Source organism: Macrosteles quadrilineatus, unplaced genomic scaffold (genome assembly GCF_028750875.1).
Source record: "Macrosteles quadrilineatus isolate MER2022 unplaced genomic scaffold, UCM_ALF_1.0 Scaffold_1__1_contigs__length_201487025, whole genome shotgun sequence".
Lineage (NCBI taxonomy): Eukaryota > Metazoa > Arthropoda > Insecta > Hemiptera > Cicadellidae > Macrosteles > Macrosteles quadrilineatus.
In genome coordinates this window covers 20,426,033-20,453,093 of record NW_026542594.1, presented here as the reverse complement: position 1 = coordinate 20,453,093, position 27,061 = coordinate 20,426,033, and the positions used below count along the sequence as shown (strand labels likewise).

General features: G+C 34.7%; 1 long non-coding RNA gene across 1 annotated transcript; it reads right to left on the bottom strand.

The window, feature by feature from the left end:
• Positions 1-19,552: 19,552 nt before the first annotated feature.
• Positions 19,553-26,519, bottom strand: LOC128999133 (uncharacterized). Its single transcript, XR_008491243.1, has 2 exons — positions 26,323-26,519; positions 19,553-19,749 (listed from the first exon to the last, which is right to left on the bottom strand). It is a non-coding gene; the product is annotated as an uncharacterized LOC128999133 (long non-coding RNA).
• Between the last annotated feature and the right edge of the window lie 542 nt (positions 26,520-27,061).

Genomic DNA, 27,061 nt, shown 5'->3' with positions numbered 1-27,061 from the left:
CAGCTGTACATACAGTTACTGTAGTGATGAGTAGGTATATATTGTAGTAGGACAGTAAAGAACTGACCTGAAGTCGTGTGTCCAGTCCTGTAGGCGGTGACACTGACAATACAGATCTGAACTGTTAGGGTAGTCCTCAACTGACCCCCACCACCACCCAAGTCACTCCAGCTGTATATACAGTTACTGTAGTGATGAGTAGGTATATTGTAGTAGGACAGTAAAGAACTGACCTGAAGTCGTGTGTCCAGTCCTGTAGGCGGTGACACTGACAATACAGATCTGAACTGTTAGGGTAGTCCTCAACTGACCCCCACCACCACCCAAGTCACTCCAGCTGTATAAACAGTTACTGTAGTGATGAGTAGGTATATTGTAGTAGGACAGTAAAGAACTGACCTGAAGTTGTGTGTCCAGTCCTGTAGGCGGTGACACGGACAATACATATCTGAACTGTTAGGGTAGTCCTCAACTGACCCCCACCACCACCCAAGTCACTCCAGCTGTATATAATGTGCATATTTGATATTTTGGTTTAAAACTTTATAATTGACTTTTGAATAGTAGAAGTAGACTTCTAACTTCATTTTAAGATCTAAATCCCCTTTGAAGTGATTCGTGTCGATGATGATTAAGCTAGGTGATGACGACTTAATGATTTCATTTTATTGTAAGATGAGTTTTTAAGTGTATACATACCTTGTACTTACATTCAACACCCAACCTCCGCACACCTTATACTGAATCACTCACACATTTTCACAACGTAAATAAAGCACAAATCAATATAACCCTTTCAAGTAAACAAACAAACAGCTGTCAATTGTATCGACCAGATGTAGTTCATTTAATTAATTAACTAATAATGAAACTCATTAATAATGTAAACTTAAAAAGCATGGAAGGCGTAGCCCTGTAGAAATCGGCCTGTGGGGCAAAGCCCTAAGGTAATTCGTTCATACCAACAATTTTCGGCAAATCTTCACACTCTTATTTTCATTGTGACGTGCCAACTGTCTATATTTTATATGGCCTGATTAATAATTTCCTTAAACGATTATCACGAATTCCACTTGATCACTTAAAAAATAATAGGTGATGTATTTTGATTGTTTTCTATAAGTTCTAGAACAATGACTATTCTTAATTGTTATCAAATGTGCCTTTTTGTTGAGAATAGAATCACAAAAGAAGACTTAAAAAATTACAAATACCCCCACCACAGCAAACCTGCAGACTAAGTGAATTTCAACTTGCCGGATTACATTTTTATAAAACTATTTCCATAAATTAGACATATTTATTCCGAATTTAAATAGCATTAGATTTAAAGAGTGGTTAGGTTTGCCGCTACGGGGAAGGTAAAAAGTGGTTTTTGACCAAACATAATAGCATAGGGTGATATAAATAAATTTGCCAAATGTTATCAACATATATCCATAAACAGGTCAACTACAACAGTTTTCATTGTCTCCATAAGATAACATGAGAATTTTAAATTCAAACTTTTTTTAATTTTCTCCATAATAAATATAACATAAAAATTTTAAATTTACACTTTTTGTAATTTTCCTTTGTAACCGTTAGACATACAACAGTGCGTCAATATACTAAATTATTTCTTTGTTTACGCTCTACAAAATAATTTAGAAAGAAATTTCAAAATATTATTAGTTTAGGGTCAAAAATAGACAAACCCATTTTTACCCATAAACCCTCGTCCCCATGGTACGATCATGCTAGTTCGTGAACTCGTTGGAATAAATGTAAGTTAACACGTTTATACCAAATTTCATCAAAATCGGATCATTTTTGCTCGAGTTATCGTGCTAACAGACACACATTTAAATATTATATACAGAGTGTCCCGTAAGTAAACAGGCAAACTCCGGGAAAGGGTTCTATGGGTCAAAAGAATAACATGTTTTCCAAAATCGCTTCGTTAACCAGATATTCGCCATTTTGTTTTTTTTTCACATAAACATTTGTATTCTTTAAACCGATCATTATGCAACTTGGTATGTATATTAAGGTAATAGAGACCAATATTAGAAAAAAATCATCTTGATTCGTCTTAAATTTCAAAATGGAGGCCATTTTAATTTTTTAAACTTAAATTACTAACAAATGGCTGATTTTATGAAAAAAATGACAAGAATACTTTATTTGGCATTTTTAATTCCCTATCAAACGATATCAAGCTTAAAAATATCGAATAAGAAATAGCTGAAATATTACGATTTTTAGTTGTAAAATGGGACAAACCTGACTTGCTTAGCCTGTTTCTACCCCATAGATTTGAACTGCAATACGAGGTACGTAATAGTTTAGTCTATACTACACAGTTCAGGGGCTACAAAATGGAATTTAAAAGATGAATTATTATGACAAAACAATATTTAAAATGTATATATTTTTTACGGACAAAACCCGTATAAAGGCAGTTTTTTTATGTTAAATTGATTTTGTGAATGATAAACTTTCTGGAAGAATAACTAGTTATATCTTTGTTAGTATGAAGTAAACGCTCGTTTTGTTTTGTAAACAAATACAAAGACGTAGTTTAAAGTAGAAGTTAACCTTTTAAATGTTAGCAATATAACTTAACTAGCTTGTTTGTCAATTTTATCTAGGATGATTTCTTCCAAGAGACTATTTTTCCTATAGTATTTGAATTTACAAGTTGTTGATGTTTTTTATAGCAACTTAGGTAGGCTTACGACTTTTCGACCGAAATGTTACACGGATACCAACTGGTCAAGTGACCAGACCTTTAAAATGATTTGCACATCAACATGCTTACGTTAAAGATTATGTAACTAATCCTCATGGGCCGTCCCCTGGTGAAGGTAAAAAAATATTAATGCTTGCAAAAAGTAGTGTTCATAAATATAAGTTGATGTGAAAGGTTTAAATTTTCTTACGAATTTAGTTAAACAGATATCAAGCCGTTTCCAGACTTTTTTGTTACTCTGTATATTAATAGGCAAGCATGTTTCTTTCAAACCTTTTTTTCAGCTCGTGTGCATGGCAGGGAAACTTTAGGCATACTGATAGAAAGATATTTTCCTGTAGATGTGCAGAATCCCTTTAAAAACTCAAATAGGCTTAAATATAAGCTAAAAAAATTAATTTTAAATTTAAAAAAATAACATGGGCTTTATGGGTTGCCATGCTGGTGACGAAATAACAACGAAATATAAACAGAAAATCAAAACAAATGGAAGGAATTCCAATCACATGTTTTATTTACAGCTTGGGGTGAAAATAGAGAAGACTCTCCATTTGACTTACAACTGCGACATTCCATCCCCATGTTAAAAATGTCGCCAGTTTTTTTATTAAATTCGCCGTAGTTGATGTGAGCCACCAATAGATTGCGCTGATCTAAATGACAAAGTCAAAGTTATGAAATGACTTATTATGAGCAACTGATTATGGGCAACTGTTATGACCCATCAACTTTGTCAGTAACAAAAAATAAGATAGAAAATATAATTTTAGACACGCATACTGTGACTGGTTCACACAACTACATGTTTTTAATAAAAAAAAAAAAAAATTGCAACAACTGGTCCATATAGATGGAATATTTACTTCAGTATCCAATATTCAATGCGGGTACATTACATATTTTTGGTCGAGTTTTTGACCACTGGACGACCACTAGTATATATTATTAGACTGAATTACCAAGGTTTTCTGTGGCTGGGGCCTATTCAACAATGTGATTTAATGTGTGAGGACTATGATATAAAACAAATTGCACGCATGTGTCAATGTATGCAAATTAACAGTTGATATCCTCCATGAGAACCGAACCATATAGAGTGAGTTATAAGATCATTCTAATTTGCAAGTACAATCTACTGTGTTGTTTTTATTTAGGAAAAAATGTTTTCAAACACAACTGAATTTGCAATAATTAGAATGAATGATTTATATCAACAGGGACAGAACATTGGCTCCAGTAGTTTCGTAGTAAGTGTATGTATGTCACATGCCTGTCTCACTGCCTGCAAGCTTCAGCAAAGCTACTTGCAGGCCAATGAAGCAACTAAGTGGTGTCACTTAGTTTGGAGGCGCTAAGATGTACACTTCGACCAATAGTCGTAATACAGTTAGTACTCCACAAGTTTATTGTAAAACTTGCTTAATTTGTACGTCTTAAATGTTTTCCTATGGAGGTTCGAGGTTAATATGATTTTTTTTAAGATAAAATATAGTGCCTTTATTATATAGTTAGTAATTTTTCTACATACGAGCTTCAGTGTGTCACTTTTTAAATCCACATTTTTTTGTATTCTCATTCCCCGATTCTTAAGTGCAATGCATTGTTGTGACATAAATTGTCGTCCAAGAAAAAGTTTAAAAAATTTCAACTAAACTCAGGAAACGTAGTTGACATAACATAATTGTGTTAGAAGTACTCTATGTCTTCTATCTACTACTGTCTGCCATTTGAAGATATAATCATCTATATATAGGAAAGCATGTTTCTTAATAACATTTTTTCTCAGTTTGTGTGCATCGGAGGGAAAATCCACGCATACTGTCAGAAAGACATTTGCCTGTAGATGTGCAGAATACCTTATAAATTTAAATAGGCTCAAAAATAAGCACATCAAATAAGTTCAATTTTTTTTACCTGTGGCTTACTGGTTGCCATGCTGGTGACGAAATAATAATATTCAAAACAAATGGAAGAAATTCTAATCACATGTTTGGAGTAAAAAAGAGAAGTCTGTACATTACATATTACTAGTGTACATGTTGCTCGAAATCGAGCAATTGCAAAGACGTACTGGAGTTATTTATAAATAAATAACTTGTTTAAAAACTAATAACAGCCATAATTTCCGATGATTTTAAAAGAGTCGACTAATAGATTATTAACTAATGGAAACACTCACAATTTACATAAAAGTCCTCTTCCAGTTTAAAGGGTTAATTTTTAACTATCAAATTGCCCATGGACGGGAAAAGGTAAGCTTACAATTTAAGTCAATGTAAAAAGGCTGTCAGCTTTTATAATTTTCAGTACCTAAGTTATTTAGCCAATTTGTAGACAATTAGGTGTAGGCTACTTTAAACTCTACAGGACAGAGTAAGGCAAAAACTGGCAGAACTGTGAAATTGTGTTATTTATCATAGGCTTACTCATATACCAAATCCTTAAAATAAAAATTATATAATTAATAACTTATATCATTAAAAACAAACCAACATCCAAAACTATATACATTTTAATACAACATAGATAATTTACACATTGACTGTTTACAATTAACATATGTTCTTCTTATTACTTTTAATTTTTGCTTGGCAACGGGAAAAATCTGTTTCATAATCATTGAAATAGATTTATAATAAATAATCTATCATAAAGTTTAATATTAAATTAACCCAAAGGCCCTACCACATAGTTGTTTTTTTTTTTTTTTTTTTTTTTTTTTTTTTTTTTATCAGCTGTCTGAACTTGTGAAATAGGCATTTGACAGTTCTGGTTGTTTACATTTAAATGTCAAAGCAAATGTAAACATTGTGAATTTTCTCATGCTTCCATGGAGACCAATTGTCTATATATTAATTTGAAACTGTTTTTCTTTGTGACAGCTATTTTGAGAGAACGGCTGGGCGTAGAAACTCGGTTGAGGTGTCTAAATAAAGGTCCTGGTCTGTAGATGAGCCATCAAAAAAGAAACATGGAGAATTCTCTTGGGGCTCTGCCCCAGTGGCCTTTAAATTCCCATCCCATGTTATTCTTATGGAGGAAGACGAGGTTTTTGTCACAGCTAATTTGAGAGAACGGCTGGGCGTAGAAACTTGGTAGGGGTGTCTAAAGAAAGGTATTGGTCTGTATGTGAGCCCTCAAAAGAGAAACGATGTTAATTTCCTTGGGGCTCTGCCCAGAGGCCTTTAAAGTTCTCTCTGCAATTTTGTTTACATTTCGACCATATGGATAATTTTACACTACTTTTAATGAACCAGCTGTTAATATTAAAATTGTATTCAAAGGTTTACTGAAACTGTCAAAATTAAATGTTTACATTATTATTTATGATTTTAAATGGATTCTCCACTGCATGGCAAGTTTTTTATAGTTTCAACAAAATGATGAATTTATGATACGTTTGAAATGTTTTGTTCAAAAATCTATGATTTATTGCTCTTACAAAATTTTAAATTATGAAATAAGTGTGACTTATCAATTTCAAAGGAACATATAACTATTCCTTATCGGGTTAGCTTATACATATTGTAAGGTTGGCACTTGCCTTTTTTCCTACTTTCAATCACCATTTATTTTTAAATTCAAGAAAGAACACCTGAGATTCATTTATTGGTATAACAGTTTTTGATAATCGGGTTGAAAATTGTTTCATAGATGAGTTGAGGATGAGAGCTGTGTTCAAGTTTTGGAATAGACTAACTACAGAGTCTATGGTTATGGTAAAGTAGGTGAACTAATGTCAATTCAGGTATTTAAAAAAAATGTGTACACAGTTTTTACTTTGATGTACACATGTAGCTAGGTTGAACAACGCATCTAAACCTCACTACATACAAAACATTCGTAAACACAACAGTGTCATCACATCTCATCGCATTTGCATAATTTGTTACCAATGCTGGACTAGGTTATGGATTTGGTTCCGCAAATGTTCAAGATTTGTGTTCAAATTTCCTACAATTATGGTTCATTCCAATCCACGAAATACATGCACAGCTTTATGTGATCTATATGGTTAAGGCAAAACTACCCCATAAGTTAATGAATTATCAAGTAAGAACAGGATGATTACATACATGGGTCGATGTGGCAAGAGAAGGATTTAAAATTGCTGAGATCGAAGTAAGAATGTTACTGCTTTCTGGAGAATCAGATATTTTTATCAAAAAAAAGATGAAGATTTACATCTTTGATAAATCCGGATACAATCTGAATGATTATCATAAAGCAGATGGAATTAGTGGTTAGTAATAAATATTGACTCTTTCCGTAACATGATAGACTAATTATATGAACTCATTGTCCCATATAGTGAAAGTGGCTTTGGTATGAAACAAACTCATGAACAAACAATTATGAGACTCCTAAAAAACCTTTTGGGCAACCTAAAGCCGATATAAAGAAAGGTAGGAAATATTGTGTTAAACAAATTCATCAATCACGTTTTTTAGGGACCACAATCGTCATAGGCCTACTTATTATTGCTTATCCTCCCTTCATATAACTAAGATTTTAATGACTTCACTCTATCCAACGCAGTTAGCTGAATTTACATAAAACCTCAAGATTAACCGTCGATTTCGACGGGGTTCCACTAGTCTATATATTAATTTGAAACTGTTTTTCTTTGTGACAGCTAATTTGAGAGAACCGCTGGGTGTAGAAACTTGGTAGGGGTCTCTAAAGAAAGGTCTTGGTCTGTAGATGAGCCATCAAAAGAGAAACGTGGTAAATTCCCTTGGGGCTCTGCCCCAGTGGCCTTTAAATTCCCATTCCATGTTATTCTTATGGAGGGAAAACGGGGTTTTGTCACAGCTAATTACAGAGAACGGCTGGATGTAGAAACTTGGTAGGGGTCTCTAAAGTAAGGTCTTGGTCTGTAGATGAGCCATCAAAAGATAAACGAGGTCAATTCCTTTGGGGCTCTCTGCCCCAGAGGCCTTTACAGTTCCCTCTTCAGATTTGTTTACATTACGACCATATGCATACATTTACACTACTTTTGAATGACTGTAATAATAACACTTAAATGACCTAATAATAACAGCTGTTATTATTAAATTGTGATTTACTAAATTTGTCAAAATGAAGTATTTGCAATGGTTTTTTTCTGATTTTAAAATCGATTTTCTTCTGAATCGTGCCATGTTTTGCAATATAATGTTCTATTACCAAATCAATGGAAAATCCTAATATCATAGTAACTCTTAAAATCTATATATTTAATACGTTAGGCATATTTTTGTCATAATTGTTTTGGAGCGGAGGTGCTACCGATCACCATGTCCAAGGTGTCGTTAGAAAGTCTTAGCATGTATATAGTTATGCCATAAAAAAAAAACTTTGGAATTCCATCAGGGCTCTGCCCCAGTGGCCTTCAAAGTTCCCATATTATTCTTAGGGAGAAAATGTTTGTTTACATTTGAACAGATAAATACTTTGGAATTGACACTAATATTTGAAACAGCTGGTTATACTAAGATTGGAGGCATGTACTATGAGGATTTAATAGAGTACCTAGGGACCGAGCTTTGCTCGGGAAAAACCATTAGTTTACTATTAAAGCAGTCTTAGTATTGCAGATACATTAATCCATTCCCAAAATCCACACCTCGCCTTTACTACTTCCTTCACCACTTCCTACGTCGTGGGCCTGTTCCTTCCCTTCCCATAGCATTTTAAGATTACAGATACCTTAATTTAATCGTCATAAACAGTTCCCACACTGCGGACTACTCGCCTTTACTACTTCCTTCACCACTTCCTACGTCGCGGACCTGTTTCCCTCCCTTCCCATAGCATTTTAAGATTGCAGATACCTTAATCTAATCTTCAAAAAAAGTTCCCACACTCCGGACTACTCGCCTTGACTACTTCCCTCACCACTTCCTACGTCACGGACCTGTTTCCCTCCCTTCCCTTAGCATTTTAAGTTTGCAGATACCTTAATTTAATCGTCATAAACAGTTCCCACACTCCGGACTACTCGCCTTGACTACTTCCCGCACCACTTCCTACGTCACGGACCTGTTTCCCTCCCTTCCCTTGGCATTTTAAGTTTTGCAGATACCTTAATCTTATCTTCAAAAACAGTTCCCACACTCCGGACAACTTGCCTTGACTACTTCCTTCACCACTTCCTACGTCGCGGACCTGTTTCCCTCCCTTCTTATAGCATTTTAGGATTGCAGATACCTTAATCTAATCGTCATAAACAGTTCCCACACTCCAGCCTACTCGTCTTGACTATTTCCCTCACCACTTCCTACGTCACGGACCCGTTTCCCTCCCTTCCCTAAGCATTTTAAGATTGCAGATCTAATCGTCATAAACAGTTCCCACACTCCGGTCTACTCGCCTTGACTACTTCCTTCACCACTTCCTACGTCACGGACCTGTTTTCCTCCCTTCCCTTAGCATTTTAAGATTGCAAATACCTTAACCTAATCGTCATAACCCGCACTCCGGACAGCTTGCCTTGACTATTTCTTTACCACTTCGTACGTCGCGGACCTGTTTCCCTCCCTTCCCTTAAGCATATGCAGATTGCAGATACCGTAATCTAATCGCCATTAACAGATCCCACACTACATACACCCTTGACTACAATGTATCGAGTAATCTTCAGTATAATCTTTGCTCAATAGTAACAACTGATGTATTTCCTTTTGTACTGTATTTTATTTTGCTAGTATACTGTAGATAGACAACTTACAAGTCTTTTGTTTACTTTTTCCTTGTTATTTAATTCAGCATAGATGGTTACTTAGCAACCCATAAGACTAATGTTAAAATAATGTGACTTTCAGTTTCGTTTTTCTACGTAATTAGATTTTTGTTGGCAGTTCTAACTGCATGAAACTCGTTTTTAGGCCAAAAATAAACTATTTACAAGATTTGAAGAAAATCGTCGGAGCCGTTTTCGAGATCTTTCTGCAAGCAAGCAAGCAAGCATACATACAAGCAAACATTGCTCGTATTAGAGTATAGGATTAAAAAAGTTGAAAAGTTTTTATTTGCACAAAATCAAAACATAACCAAACGTGCATGTGAACGTTCATGTTGCACGTTGTAAAACACATTTAACAAAACATTTTATCATATCAAACCAATAGGCTATGTAGCATATTTTGAGGGTCATAAAAATGCTGCTTGAAGAAAACACACTTTTAAAAATAAACACTAAAAACAATATTTTTACCACAAAAGCACTTCCATGAATACTACGATTTTAGCCTTAAAGTTACCTTCAGGAAGATTACCCTTGTCAGAGTTTTCCGAAACGAATATGCGTATCCTATTAAAAGATGTAGCCTTACTTAAAACAACATATAATATAGCGCTGCAAATGCCAAAGGTAACAGAAATTAGCATCTTTCCATTTTAAAAGGTAAGTTTGTTTCAGACGGTTAATTTATCCTCGAAATCAAAATACGTCCCCACTCACTTGTTCCAGTTAAGACTTTACATTCTATTAAGTTGTTAACCATTCTGATCACATGAAGCTTTGTGCCATTAATGAGGCCCTTTTAGATGTATTAATATTCCTCATCAATAAAACCACTGCCCCCTTTTATTAGTCTAATCTGTGTCTTGGCAATCCACTGACCTCTATATTTAAACACTCAGTTGGATTTTCTAGATGGGTGTCTCCGCCTTCGTCTGTTTTCAAGGACCCACTATTCTTCCCCTTGGTATACTGACAATTAATTAGCTGACTTGTCAAGTTCATGTAGTAATTCATTAATACTGTTAGTTTATAAAGAAAATTAGATAAAAGTTACTTGGCTTGGTGCTTTCATAACTGCAAACTCAAAATACACCCACAAGTAAAAAAGAATCAAGATATCGGTTAAAAAAAACTATGTTTGTGTAATAACATTATTCACATGAAGTATATGATTTGTTTGATTTGTCGATCAGCTGTTTAGTTTCAAATGAATTAATAATGTCAAAGATTTGTGATTTAAATACATAAATTATTATAGTTAAGTTTTCTAAATCGTGGTAACTTATTCTCCGCTAAATTTTACTATTCCCAGCATTAAAAAAAAGTAGTAAGATCCATTATGGGTAAACTTTAAGTTACACAATCCTTGATTGAAATGTAGTAGGTATACATTAAGAGTCATAATACACATTAATTATTATGTAGTGGACTTGACTATTTTCAAGTAACAAACATATGTTTCTGTTAATAAAAATTATCTCCCATGTTATCCTTATGGAGAAATACGAAACTTTAAACGGCCCCAGGGCCTCACTCTCTAATTATTTCCTCAAAAAGAAGGTTTCCTGCACAACTTCACGTTAAGCTCTTTCCAATGACACCAAAAACATGTCAATCGGTTCAGTAGTTTCGGAGGAGTAATTGTCACAAAAAACCTGCTTGCGTATTAAATAAGTATAGATTAACATATGTTCTTCTTCTCACTACTAATTTTTGCTTCGCAACGGGAAAAATCTGTTTCATAATCATTGAAATAGATTTAAAATAAATAATCTATCATAAAGTTTAAGACTTTGACCTACCGTAGTTGTTTTATTTTTTTTGGATCAGCTGTCTGAAATTGTGAAATAGGCATTTGACAGTTCTGGTTGTTTACATTTAAATGTCAAAGCAAATGTAAACATTGTGAATTTTCTCTTGCTTCCATGGAGACCAATTATTAATATTTGATTTCTGACAACAGCTGGAGTTTCAAAACAATGTTTGTTTCCCATGTTAATCTTATGGAGAAATACGAAACTTTAAAGGGCCCCAGGGCCTCACTCTATAATTATTTACCTAAAAAGAAAGCTTCCTGCACAACTTCAGGTTACGCCCTTTCCAATGACACCAAAAACATGTCAATCGGCTCAGTAGTTTTGGAGGAGTAAAATTGTCACAAAAATCCTGCTTGCGTATTAAATAAGTACTAGGTGAAACCCGTCGAAATCGACGGTTACTTTCAAGGCTTACGTTAATTCACCTAACTGCGATAAATTGGGTGAAATATACATATTTTGAGCATTTAGCATTGTTTAAAGAATAATAAGTGTAAAAACAATAATGATATTAATTGCGTTAGTTGCCAAATTTGGTTGCTCATTCAATGAATAAAATATTCACCATACCGTACGTCATCGGAGTTATTATTATTATTAGTATGTTATCTGGTATCTCTTCCTTTGGAAGAACCTTTAAATAGTATTAAAATCGTATTGGTGGATCTTTTGTTGTTAAACACTTCCGTAATTTCATCAGTGTAATATGATTTTATTTGAAAAGAAAATTTTTTTGGGAAGATATATTCTAATTTCAAAGGGAGGTATATCCGTTACAGTGTAAGTTTGATTTTTCCTTCGTCACGTTGCGTCAGTTCATATCGTACTTCTGTGCTAATGAATGAACCCTCTTGCATACTTTTGAGAAATTGATTTTTGGGTTACTGTTGAAGCTGGAATTCCTTGACATGGGGGATGTCAGTTAGTTGTCTCAGCCTTATCAATAACATAAAGTTGTCAATATAATCTCTCTACGGAATGTTAGGTGTAGTGGAATACTTGAAGTGATGTTGGATTTTATTCTTGAACTGTTAGGGGCCTCCTAGTTCATATGGTCTTGGCGGCTTCATTGGCAACAAATTATGCAAATGACAAAGCAATGGGACATTTCCAAAAAGCAAAAAGACTGTAAATTGGCTGTTACCTCTCAATGTTACTGTAGTTTTCTTCAGAAGGCGTTAGAGTCCGAGATATATATGCCACAGGTTTCTTGTTTTCGTATAAATTGACGTTTACATATTGTTAATCAACGTATCTTATAAAGGATTATGTGATCTAGTTTAAAAGGAATGTGACCTTTCTGTCATGACAGTAACTGCTTAAACAGTGTTTTCTCTTTGTACCATATTTTACAGCCAAAATGTCGTGTTATTTTCAATAATGTTACCAATCCAGTGCGCCAAAGTCCGTTATATAGGCAGGTGCAAATAATTTGTCAAGATAGGTACCATTTTAGGCAAGGTTTCTATGTTTGGATTTTATTAGACACGATAAGAGCAGATATTTCTACATAAATATTTGATATGTGTAGAATAATATGATAAAATGTAGGCAAAAGTGGTGAAAAAGGCAGACACCACCCCGTACAATAGATATAAAAACAATACAATAGTTCAATAAGAAATAATTTAAAAATTGATGTGATAAAAGGATTTTCCACTGATTTCGTAAAGGAACGTTATATTGCAAAACATGACATTATAAAGAAGAAAATCAATTTTGAAATCTATCTATATATTAATTTGAAACTGTTTTTCTTTGTCATAGCTATTTTGAGAGAACGGCTGGGCGTAGAAACTCGGTAGGGGTGTCTAAAGAAAGGTCTTGGTCTGTAGATGAGCCATCAAAAGAGAAACGTGGGAAATTCCCTAGGGGCTCTGCCCCAGTGGCCTTTAAAGTCCCATCCCATGTTATTCTTATGGAGGAAAACGGGATTTTTGTCACAGCTAATTTGAGAGAACGGCTGGGTGTAGAAACTTGGTAGGGGTGTCTAAAGAAAGGTATTGGTCTGTAGGTGAGCCCTCAAAAGAGAAACGAGGTAAATTTCCTTGGGACTCTGCCCCAGAGGCCTTTAAAGTTAACTCAGCAATTTTGTTTACATTACGACCATATGGATAATTTTACACTACTTTTAATGAACCAGCTGTTAGTATTAAAATTGTATTCAAAAGTCTACTGAAACTGTCAAAATTAAATGTTTACATTATTATTTATGATTTAAAATTGATTCTCCACTCCATGGCAAGTTGTTTATAGTTTCAACAAAATGATGAATTTATGATACGTTTTAAATGTTGTGATCAAAAATATATGCTTTATTGCTCTTAGAAAATTTTAAATTATGAAATAAGTGTGACATATCAATTTCAAAGGAACATAATTATTCCTTATCGGGTTAGCTTATATAGGTATATTGTAAGGTTGGCACTTGCCTTTTTTTGCCTACTTTCAATTACCATTTATTTTTGAATTCAAGAAAGAACACCAGAAATTTATTTATTTATTTATTTATTTTACCAGGAATTTATTGGTATAAAAGTTTTCGTCAATCGGGTTAAAAATTGTGTCATAGATGAGTACGTTGAGGATGAGAGCTGTGTTCAAGTTTTGGAATTGACTAACTACGGAGTATGTTTCATCTATGGTTTTTGGTGAAGTAGGTGAACTAATGTCAATTCAGGTATTTAAAAAAATGTGTACAGGGTTTTTACTTTGCTGTACACATGTAACAACGCATCTAAACCTCACTATATACAAAGCATTCGGAAACACAACAGTGTCATCACATCTAATCGCATTTGCATAATTTGTTACTAAGGCTGGACTAGGTTATGGATTTGGCTCCGCAAATGTTCAAGATTTGTGTTCAAATTTCCTACAATTATGGTTCATTCCATCCACGAAATACATGCACAGCTTTATGTTATCGATCTGGCCAAGGCGAAACTATCCCGAACTATAAGTTAATGAATTATCAAGTAAGAGCAGGATGATTAAATACATGGGTCGATGTGGCAAGAGAAGGAATTAAAATTGCTTAGGTCGAAGTAAGAATCTTACTGCTTTCTAGAGAATCAGATATTTTTATCAAATACAAAAAAAAACTGATTTAATATGCTGATAAAATTCTGTATTTTTATGACCAAAGATGAAGATTTACTTATAAATCCGGATACAATCTGAATGATTTTCCTAAAGCAGATTGAATTAGTTGTTAGTAATAAATATTGACTCTTTCCGTAACATGATAGACTAATTATATGAACTTATTCTCCAATATAGTGAAAGTGGCTTTGACATGAAACAAACTCATGAACAAACAATTTTATAAGACTCCTAAAAAACCTTTTGGGCAACCTAAAGCCGATAAAAAGGTAAGAAATATTGTGTTAAACGAATTCATCAATCACGTTTTTTAGGGAACACAATAGTCATACTTTTTACTATGTTTATCATCCCTTCATTTAACTAAGATTTTAATGACTTCACTCTATCTATCACAGTTAGCTGAATTTACATAAACCTCAAGATTAACCGTCGATTTCGACGGGGTTCTACTAGTATATATAATTACGTAAGTCAAATTTTTGTAAAGCAATTGTGAGTGACTGGATGGCCGTAGAAGGATGGGAGGGGTCTTATTTTAAAGGTCTTGACGTGAATTTTGAGGGAAAACTATTCATTTTTCTTATTTTTTTACCATAAATTCGCAACAGAATAAAACTTTTCCCATTAAAACAACATGGGGTTTAATTTGTTTACATCTTTTGAAATTAAAACAGCTGTGCCACAGATTTGAAAACAGTGATCAATACACACATTTGGTTTACTTTTAGCCAGTCAACTATGAAATGTATACTATAATAAAACTGAAATATTGAAGATTAGTCGGAAAAACGTCTGCATTCTTTGTTTATATTTAAATCATATACTCAAGTTTCATTTTTCATGCTTTTACGTTATTGTCGTGTTAATAGCTATTTACATTACAAGTGTAGTAAGAGCGTTTTTACATCACGCAGGTGAAAGTTGTGCAACGAGCGAAGCGAGTTGCATAATTTACCTAAGTGATGTAAACATGCTCTTGCGTAACGTGTAACGTACACGATTTTACCTGACCCGACAATATACAGGAGGTTACGAACAATATTTTTCATTACCCATTTCACTCATCTTATAACAGTAAGGTTCATTTACAAACAAAAGCTAGGTTAGGAAAATTCTTCAAAACATAACAATAAAATTCAAGCACACAGCTGATTTCTAGCGTTAAACGTCGTTGGCTCCATAGAGTTATATTTTTTAAGTTTCAAAATTCAAGGACAGATTTATCGTTCAATCTCAGATTTCCTGCCTCAACATGATGAAGACCCCGTGTATGGCCAATTGTACATTATTAACACATCAACAGCAACAGAAATTCGTCAAAGGCGTCGAGAAAATAGTGACTTAAAACCTGAAATATTGTCAAAACTAGCTGAAATTCTATTAGAAAATCCATTTGCACAAATTTACAAAAGAGCTTCGGATGAAATGGTTGTACAAGGTGACAGTGAATTAGAACTTAGGTTTGTAGACAGGATAAATATGGATCGTCGTAGGTATAATAAGCCTACTGCAGATGAAATTGCAGGCGTCTTCAATTCATCTGAAGGCGAACCTCCAATGAATTTTTAAAATTCCAAACAGGGAAGCTTTTATTTATCCTCATTAACCACAAGACCAAAGCTACCTTAGTAAACCAGTATTTATTCACAAACAATGATATGTTTGCTGCCTTTTCATGTTAAATCACTGGAGTGATTCAAATTATTTATTGAAAATGACATCAACAAAAGCAAACAAAGAAGAACAACAAACTGGTTTTTACACAAAAGATATGGTGTAGGGATGCCTATTCTGACACATAGATAATGTTATTCTGAGTTTGTTTAAATACCGGTATTGCAAAAAGTTGTTTTACATTTGAGCTTTTTAGGGACTTATGTCCCTACAAGCCACTAGTAAGAAAATAACATAGCTCCCTGTGTGTTGTTTGAAATAAAATTTAAAAATGAACAGCTGTTTCATTAAAAAGTATTATTCACATGGCCAAAATGTAAACAACTCTATGGAGGGATCTTTAATAGCTTCTGGGGCAGAGTCCTAAGGAATTTTGCTTAGTTTTCCTTTTGGTAACTCATCTACAGACCAAGACCTTTCTTTGGACACCTCTACCAAGTTTCTACGCCCAGCCGTTCTCTCAAATTATTGGGGACAAAGTTCCCAATCAAATATTTAGATTCCTCCATGTTAATCTTATGAGAGAAACTCCAACTTTGATGGCCTGTGGGGCAAAGCCCGAGGATTTTTATTACAGGAATTGGTGAAAGGGGGCGTCTACACAAAAAATACTTAATTTTGACACGTCGTTTGTAAAAATCCGTCCATTATTAACGGAGGAGTATAGTGTTTCGTAGAAATCACCTTCACGTATTATATATAAGGATAGATTAGCAAATTTCCCATATAGGGTATAAGCTATTACCATAGTACTCATGGTAAGACCTGGACCCGGGACCGATTTACTTTTTCATTTTGAGGTCCCTAGAAGCCAAAAACACCATCCGTTCAAATTTTTAAATATATATATATACACATGGTGTTTTTTTAAAAACTTTCATCTTTATTTATGTAAAAACCGCAAAAGATAGAAATATGCAGTTTGCGGGAATCATATATCGACGTAGGGGGCCCAATTGATTTGAATTCAACGTTACATTTACATTCCCCCCCTTTCCCCCCTTGCCCCAACTTAATTTTTTTTAATAGCAAGGTACCCCTTGTGACATATCAAATGAAAGAGCATGAAAAAAGAAAATGTTTGATGAAAAACTATTGAAAATCGGTTCATAAATTTGTGAGATATTTTCCCCCCTCTCCCCGGAACTTAATTTTTTTTAATAGCAAGGTACCCCTTGTGACATATCAAATGAAAGAGCATGAAAAAAGAACATGTTTGGTGAAATTTATTATTTTACATTTGATAGGTCACAAGGGTAGGGGTAAGTTAAGGGTAAGGGTAGGGGTAAGGGTAGGGTAAGTCATGGGTAGGGGAAAAGGGGGGGGGGGGTTCTCTCACAAATTCATGAGCCGATTCAAATTTTTTTTCAACAAACATTTTCTTTTTTCATGCTCTTTTATTTGATATGTCACAAGGGGTACCTTGCTATTAAAAAAAAATAAGTTGGGGGCAGGGAGGAAAGGGGGGGAATGTGAATGTAACGTTGAATTTAAAAAATGTGCCCCCTACGTCAACAGATGATTCCCACCAACTGCATATTTCTATCTATTGCGGGTTTTACATAAATAAAGATGCAAGTTTAAAAAAAACACCTTGTATATATGTGTGTGTGTGTGTGTGTGTGTGTGTGCCGTTAGCACGATAACTCGAGCAATAATGATCCGATTTTGATTAAATTTGGTATAAACGTGTAAACCTACATTTATTCAAACGAGTTTGTGAACCAGCATGATCAGACTATTGGAACGGGGGTTGATGGGGGGTTTTATGGGGTAAAAATGGAGTTTTTCCCGTTTTTGACGCTAAAAACATTACATTTCACAATTTAAAAAAAATTTATTATATTGAAGCATTATTATGTGCCTAATAGTTACGAAGAAAATTCCAAAAAATTGTAATTTAAAATTCTTATGTTATTCTTATGGAGAATAAGTCAACTGTCGTAGTTTGCTTGTTTATGGACATATTTTGATCAAATTTGGAAAATACATTAATTTCTTACTAAAATATTTATATTTTATAACAAAAAACACCTTTTTACCCTCCCTGTTGCAGCAAACCTAAGTACTACCTAGTTAAACTAATTCTATTTAAATTGGGAATAAATATGATATTTTAAGGAGGCATTTTAGTATAAATTCAATCAGGCAAATGGAAGTTCGCTTAGTTTGCTGCGGCGGGGGTATAAACTATTACCACAGACAATAGACCACCAATGGTCTATTCTCTCAGCTATTACGCTATTACTAACAAATTGGCTATCAATTTCGGTAATTCGTGGTTTGTTAAAAAAATATAACATAAACACCTCCTGCAATTAACAAACCTGCTGACTAAGCGAATTTTCATTTTCCTGGTCCGATTTCCTCTGAAATATTCCATAAAACATGTAGATTTACTTCCCATAGAAATAACATTAGCTTTACATACATACTTATGAGTACTTAGGTTTGCTGCTACGAGGAATGTCATAAAAAAGTGATTATTATTTAAATGTTACTGAATTTCATCAAAATCGGATGATTTTTAATCGTGCTGGACACACACTTACAAACACACGCACTGACACACTATTTCAAAGCCACTTTTTTAGCTTCAGAGGGGATAAAACAGGTATCCAGCCAAAACACAGGCTCCAACATTTTGACGAAAATAATACTTTGGCCATACTATTTATAGGGAGAGAAAGTGTTATAGTCTACAGGTTATAGGTTATAAGTAGTTATAGGCAAAGGTTTGAGTGTTTTATAATTATTTACATCAGTGACAAACATATTGGATGAAAATAGGAAGTTTCTTTTTATAATAACTAGTGGTTGTCCAGTGGTCGAAAACTCGACCAAAATTATGTAATGTACCCGCTTTGAATATTGGATACTAAAGTAGATATTCCACCTATATGAACCAGTTGTCGCCATTTTTTAATTAAAAACATGTAGTTGTGTGAACCAGTCACAGTATTTGTGTCTAAAATTGTATTTTCTATCTTATTTTTTGTTGCTGACAAAGCTGATGGGTCATAACAGTTAGATGCTATAGCTCTTAATAGATCATTCCATAAGTTTGACTTGGTAAAAATCATCGTGTATTCGAGACAAATTAGTAATTTTGATCAGCTCAATCTGTTTGTGGCCCACATCAACTACGACGGATTTAATTAAAACTGGCGACAACTTTCACATAGGGATGGAATGTCTAGTTTTAAGTCAAAAGTAGGTACAGGCTTCTCTATTTTCACCTCACGCTGTAAATAAAACATTGATTGTATTATTTTTTCCATTTGTTTTGATTTTCTGTTTATATTTCGTTGTTATTTCGTCACCAGCATGGCAACCCTTAAAGCCCATGTTAATATTTTTCAAAGTGTATAAAGATATTAAAATAACTTTAAAATTAACTTAATAATTTATCCGATTATGTTTCACAATAAAGTATTATTTACCCCGTGTAATAGTATACCTAATATTCAAAAAGCAAAAATATAAGCATTATTAATTAAAGACAGTGTATTTTTATGTCTGCCAAAGTGGCATTAAATGTACCAGAGAGGCAGTTATGCCATAGGACATAAGCATCAACAATAATATTACATTTCTACGAGCAAAGATCACATAATTTTGACACCTTCTTGCTCTTTTTTTGCTGTTGAGCTTCTTGTTTTCATTTTCTTTCTCGGACTCAAAATCTGAAAAGAAAAAATTTTGTCTTGATTCAATAGTGTAGAGAGAAATTAGATGATGGAATGGCCTCTAGATCGTCTGAATAAACTAATATAGGTTTAAATTACCTGTTTTCTGTCAAAACGATCAGTTTAGTAGTATGATGACTACAGCTGTTTCATGCTTTTCAAAAATAGCACATCTTCAGGTCCAGAATGTCTTGCTAATCCCTCATGCAGAGTTCATCAAAAATATAAACAAATAAATAAACGGGACACACATACAGATATGACACACACGAAAATACATTTAATAAAACTGGTCGACCAGACGCTGATTCACGAGACACGGCGCCGGTGGAAGGTAAAAGTCGCGACTGTCACGTGTCGGCAGCGTTGACCCCTACCCCTGTGTTATCCTTATCTCGCTCTTTTCTTGTCTGCTTACTGGTGATATGGATGGCGGTGTTATAAATAATGTTGGATTCGAATGACAATTTCTCGTTCAGGATGTTTTGTGGTTGACTTTTTGATGCTTTATACATTTCGAATTCTCCAACAGTGTCCATGTAATGCCCTCACTAATGATTGTCACTGATAATCACTGAGAGAACTAAACCAGATTCTGATAAAATTAATAAAACTGGAATTTACAAATTGATATGTGATGATTGTCCTAATTTTTATATAGGTCAGACAGCAAGATCGTTTTCCACTAGGTTTAAAGAACACATACCGAAGAAAAACTCAAAATCAGCCTACGCAAACCATCTTATATCCTCCAACCACAATTACACCAACATACATAATAACTTAGAAGTATTACATTTTTGCAACAAAGGGCATTACATGGACACTGTTGAAGAATTCGAAATTTATCTATACTTATAAAAGGCAAAGCCCTCACTGACACACTCACTCACTCACTCATCACTAATTCTCCCACTTCCCATTTACCTAGGAGGCTGAAATTTGGCACACCGATTCTTTAGGTATTAAGTAGGAAAACTAAGTTGTTTTTATTCTGATCGGACCCTCGGGCTCCGCCCCAGTGGCTCTGGAGTTTCCCATGTTAACCTTATGATTTTTCATATTTAAAAGGAATTAATGAATCTTATCAGCTGTTTCAATTAAACAAGTTGGTTCTGTTCTATGATGTTCAATAGCATTAAAGTTACTAGGATTACCAACAGGGTGCAGCACTATTGTTTTTTTAAATTTATGACAACAGCTAATTTGCAATCAAAAGGTGAGTGAGCGTAGCGAACGAACTTTAACCTGGAGGCGAGTTAGCGTAGCGAACGAGCTAACCTGAAGGCAAGTGAGCGCAGCGAACTAGCTTCAACCTATAGGTGAGTGAGCGTAGAGAACGAACTTCAACCAACACGTAATTGAGCCATGCGAACGAGCTCATCTTGAAAATTAAGAAGTTAAACGGGGCAAAGCCCGCGGGTACAGCTAGTAAATAATAAATTAGGCCTAATAATCTAATAAATTAATCAAATTAATCAATTAATAAAATAATCTGAATAAATTAACATTCTTGAGCCCGCTGACTTGTATAAATCAAACTTTGACTTTCCGTAGTTAGGAAACAACCTTAAATTGGCTCATTCAACTACCATAATCTAGTCCTTATACTTTGATTGTTGGTTTCAAAAAGTATTCTCCGGTTGTCTTCTTGGTCTTGATTAACGACCTCGGTGTGTAGGAAGACATACACATACATTCACAGATGATACCACCTTTTTTGCAAGAGGCAAAACACCTGACCTGGCCTATAGGCCAGTAAAAATAGGTTTTTGCCCGGAAATAATTCTCGGAAAGTTGGAAATCGTTTTAATCCTTTTGTTTTATATAGAAGTAAAAGGATTTGAAGTTTGTCCCATTTTTCCAGGTGAGCTTCTGACCTGGGACCACAAAAACCTAGAAATTTAGAGTTATTTTTTAGTTTTTATTAAAACGTCAAAGAACCGTCCAGCCTACAGAAAAACACATAGTATAGGAATTGTAGAGCGTAAAATTCCGCATCCATTGAGTATATGGTGATGAATATCGAACCAATATTAAGTTATTTATAGTAATTTAAATAAAGTTATTTTATTAAGAAATTATTGAACATTGCATATTTAACATGTATATTTCTTCTAGAAAATATATTCCAAGTACATTATTATTTACAAAGTAATTAATACGATTTACAAATACCCTTGCCGCAGCAAACCTGCAGACTAGTGATTTTCCATTTACCTGGCTGGATTTATACTAAAATATTCCATAAAAATTGTCAGATTTATTTCTTATTTAATTAACATTAATTTTAGTGACTACTTAGGTTTGCTGCTACAGGGAAGATATTGAGATGTTTTTTTTTATTGCAATGTCGATAGCTTAGTATTAAATGAACAAAGATTTCAAATTTGGTTTAAATATATCCATAAACAAGCAAACTAAAACAGTTTATTTATTCTCCATAAGAATAACATACTTACTCTTACTCTCAGGGCTATGCATATCTAAGAAAATATTTGGCCGCACCAACAAAGCCTCTCCATCTTGCTCTATCCTCTGCATCCTCCTCAGTTGCTCCTAGTTGCTCAATGTCTTTCTTTACTTGGCTCCACCATTTTTGTTTTGGCCTTCCTCTCGGAAATAAGAATAACATAGGAATTTAAATTTACAATTTTTTTAATTATCCCCGTAACCGTTGGGCATGCAACAACGCTTCAATATACAAATAAATTATTTATTTGTTTAATCTCTACAAAATGGTTTGGAGGGAAATTATGAAATTTTGTGCTTTTGGGGTCAAAAATGGGGAAATCTATTTTTACCCCATTAAACCCCCCATAAACCCCCGCTTCCATAGTACGATTAGGATGGTTCGTGAACTCATAAGAATAAATGTAGGTTTACACGTTTGTACCAAATTTAATCAAAATCAGATCATTGAACATTGGATATTTAACATTTATATTACTTATAGAAAATGGATTCCAAGTACATTATTATTTACAAAGTAATCATTACGAATTACAAAAAACTGATCACTTGTCTCTTTTGTCGTTAATCATGAATTGCAGGTCTAACTGCCTCCTCCTCTGTGCGCGCGTTGTTGTATGCCCAACGGTTACGGGGATAATTTAAAAAATTGTAAATTTAAATTCCTATGTTATTCTTATGGAGAATAAATAAACTGTTGTAGTTTGCTTGTTTATGGATATATTTAAACCAAATTTGGAAATTGTGTTTATTTAATACTAAGCTATCGACATTGCAATAAAAAAAAAACATCTCAATATCTTCCCCGTAGCAGCAAACCTAAGTAGTCACTAAAATTAATGTTAATTAAATAAGAAATAAATCTGACAATTTTTAGGGAATATTTTTGTATAAATCCAGCCATGTAAATGGAAAATCACTTAGTCTGCAGGTTTGCTGCGGCGAGGGTATTTGTAATTCGTATTAATTACTTTGTAAATAATAATGTACTTGGAATATATTTTCTAGAAGAAATATACATGTTAAATATGCAATGTTCAATAATTTCTTAATAAAATAACTTTATTTAAATTACTACTGTATAAATAACTTAATATTGGTTCGATATTCATCACCATATACTCAATGGATGCGGAATTTTACGCTCTACAATTCCTATATTATGTGTTTTTCTGTAGGCTGGACGGTTCTTTGACGTTTTAGTAAAAACTAAAAAATAACTCTAAATTTCAAGGTTTTTGTGGTCCCAGGTCAGAAGCTCACCTGGAAAAATGGGACAAACTTCAAATCCTTTTACTTCTATATAAAACAAAAGGATTAAAACGATTTTTAGCTTTCCGAGAATAATTTCCAGGCACAGCCAATTTTTTTTACTAATTTTACTGGCCTACTAGGAATCGGTAACAGGAAACTTTGTTGTGGCCAAACAGTGGTTTCTCGACAATAAGCTGAGCTTAAACTAAGACAAGACACAAGAAATTATATGTGGCCTCAGTTTAAGCCAATCATCAACTTCTCCGGAAGTTAAGTTACTGGGTTTTACCCTTGATGCTAAATTTAGCTGGAACAGTCACACCCCACACGGCCAACATCTGCCTAAAACTAGCTAAAGTAACAAGTCACCTCAGACGCCTAAAGCCTCTACTATCTAAGGAGCACCTATTAATGGTATATTATGCACTGTTTTACAGTCATATTATATATGGGCTTCAGCTGTATGGGGCCACGTATCGGGATGCAATAATATCCTACTTGAGCAGAAAAAAGCCTTGAGAATCATAGACTCTGCTGGTTTTCTACATCACTGCAAACCTATATTTATAAAACTTGAAGTCTGTACCGTGTATAGCCAATATATTCTTCTTAGCCTACTTTATGTCAGGGAAAACTTATATCTTCGCTCTCTATGAGAGGGGAGCTGCACTGCACCCATATAACACCCGAGGGAGGGAAAAAATTGATATCCCTTATTGTAGGCTGAGTAAAAAGAAGGAATGCTTCCCAGTCCTGGCAATAAAACTCTTCAACAAGCTCCCAACCAGTGAAAGAAATCTGGAGGCAGGGAAATTCAAGACTCGGGTAGAACGCTGGTTGAGGAAAAATCCTTTCTACTCCATTGAGGAGTTTTATCAAGCAGAGACCCAAAATATCTAAGGCCTAGCTCTGCAAAGACCTGCCGCCAAATATATGACCCAAAATGTGTAAATAGTGTACAGTTTTAAATATTTGTTTTGTACAGTCCTAAATATTAGTTTTAAAGGTATTATTGACACCATCTATCCAGTATCACTGGTCAAAGATGAAGGGAAGAAGTATGAAGTACATGAGTAAGTAAGTATTGACTTCTAGAATTTACCCACGCATATTAGAAACAAATTTTTATATAGCCAACTAGCTGTAACCCGCGGGCTTTGCCCCGTTTAACTTCTTAATTTTCAAGATGATCTCGTTCGCATGGCTCAATCACGTCCTGGTTGAAGTTCGTTCGCTACGCTCACTCACCTTTAGGTTGGAGCTCGTTCGCTACGCTCACTCACCTTTAGGTTGGAGCTCGTTCGCTGCGCTCACTTGCCTTCAGGTTAGCTCGTTCGCTACGCTCACTTGCCTTCAGGTTAGCTCGTTCGCTACGCTCACTCACCTTTTTGGTTGAAAATTAGCTGTTGTCATAAATGTAGAAGAAATAATAGTGCTGCACCCTGTTGGTAATCCTTGTAACTTTAATGCTATTGAACATCATAGAACAGAACCAACTTGTTTAATTGAAACAGCTGTTAAGATTCATTAATTCCATTTCTCATAAGGTTAACATGGGAAACTCCAGAGCCACTGGGGCGGAGCCTATTGGACGGATCACGAAATTGATGGTGTATAAGTATAAACCTATTCCATGACATTCTACAATCTACACGTATGTACCAAGTTTCGTGGCAATCGGTTCAGCGGTGTCCGAGTTTATCACCCCCAAACAAACAAATATATATACAAACATCCTCTTTTATATATATAGATGCCAAAAAAGTCAATATGCTCATTGCTCGTAAATACTCAGCAATATTTTTAAACACCAACAACTACCCAATTAGGGATAATTTAAAGTTATTAATCTAGGAATATCTGAGGCTTCAACTTAAAGCATAACCATTCTGAGGATTTAAAACTTTGGTTAAAAATGGATCATTCTACCTGCGGACAAGAACGCTGCACAACTCAATCAATGAATTCAGACTCTAACTCCAATGTTACTCAAGTAAGTACACACCTTGTCCATAGCTTTAGATCAACAATGTATCAAAACTTTAAAAAAATACTTCTAAGAAAAAATAATTCACCTGTTATCAATCTTGGAATATGTAGGCTAATGTTTCAACGCATATCTACCAAGAAGGATTAAATGTATGAAGTTAAATCAGAGTCTTAATTATAAGAAAACTAGCTGTACCCGCGGGCTTTGCCCCGTTTAACTTCATAAGTGAGCTCGTTCGCATGGCTCAATCACGTCCTGGTTGAAGTTCGTGGCTACGCTCACTCACCTTTTGGCTGCAAATTAGATGTTGTCATAAATGTAAAAGAAATAATAGTGCTGCACCCTGTTGGTAATCCTTGTAACTTAAATGCTATTGAACATAATAGAACAGAACCAACTTGTTTAATTGAAACAGCTGTTAAGATTCATTAATTCCATTTAAATATGAGTGATAAGGTTAACATGGGAAACTCCAGAGCCACTGGGGCGGAGCCCAAGAGTCCGATCAGAATAAAAACAGCTTAGTTTTCCTATTTAATGCCTAAAGAATCAGTGTACCAAATTTCAGCCTCCTAGGTAAATGGGAAGTAAGAGAATTAGTGATGAGTGAGTGAGTGAGTCAGTCAGTGAGTCAGTGAGGGCTTTGCCTTATATATATATAGATACCATGTTGAGGTCCTCAGTTCACCTCAATAAAACATCTACCAGAGATGAAGCCACAAGTTAGTGCGTTGCTTGTTGTTGATTAGTATATCTGGAGTCGACGAAATGATTACAATACTTTGAAGGATCAAAACTTTGAAAAATGCTTCACTTAAAGCAATTTTAACAAATTTAAGTAGATAGTGTCTTACCGGTATCTTACCGGAGTCATCAGGTCTGCAGCGTTTTAGAGTCATCCTCGTTTCCTCGGCCAGGCGGTCCCCAAGGGGCCAGGATATCATGGGAGGAGTGGCGAACTTAGCTCTGCATACAGGACAATCATGGTGTTGGGCGTTTGTCCAGGCCTCCAGACAAGAACTGCAGAACACGTGCCCACAGAGTGTTGCTACTGCCTGCAGACAAGAACAATGCAAAATTGAACCTTTCTGCCAATCATTAATATATCTACACTCATGACAATCTTGGTGTTGAGAGTTTGTCCAGGTATCCAGACAAGAACTGCAGAACACATGCCCACAGAGTGCTGCTACTGCCTGCAGACAAGAACAATGCAAAATTGAACCTTTCTGCCAATCATTAATATACCTACACTCATGACAATCTTGGTGTTGAGAGTTTGTCCAGGCCTCCAGACAAGAACTGCAGAACACGTGCCCACAGAGTGTTGCTACTGCCTGCAGACAAGAACAATGCAAAATTGAACCTTTCTGCCAATCATTAATATACCTACACTCATGACAATCTTGGTGTTGAGAGTTTGTCCAGGCCTCCAGACAAGAACTGCAGAACACGTGCCCACAGAGTGCTGCTACTGCCTGCAGACAAGAACAATGCAAAATTGAACCTTTCTGCCAATCATTAATATACCTACACTCATGACAATCTTGGTGTTGAGAGTTTGTCCAGGCCTCCAGACAAGAACTGCAGAAC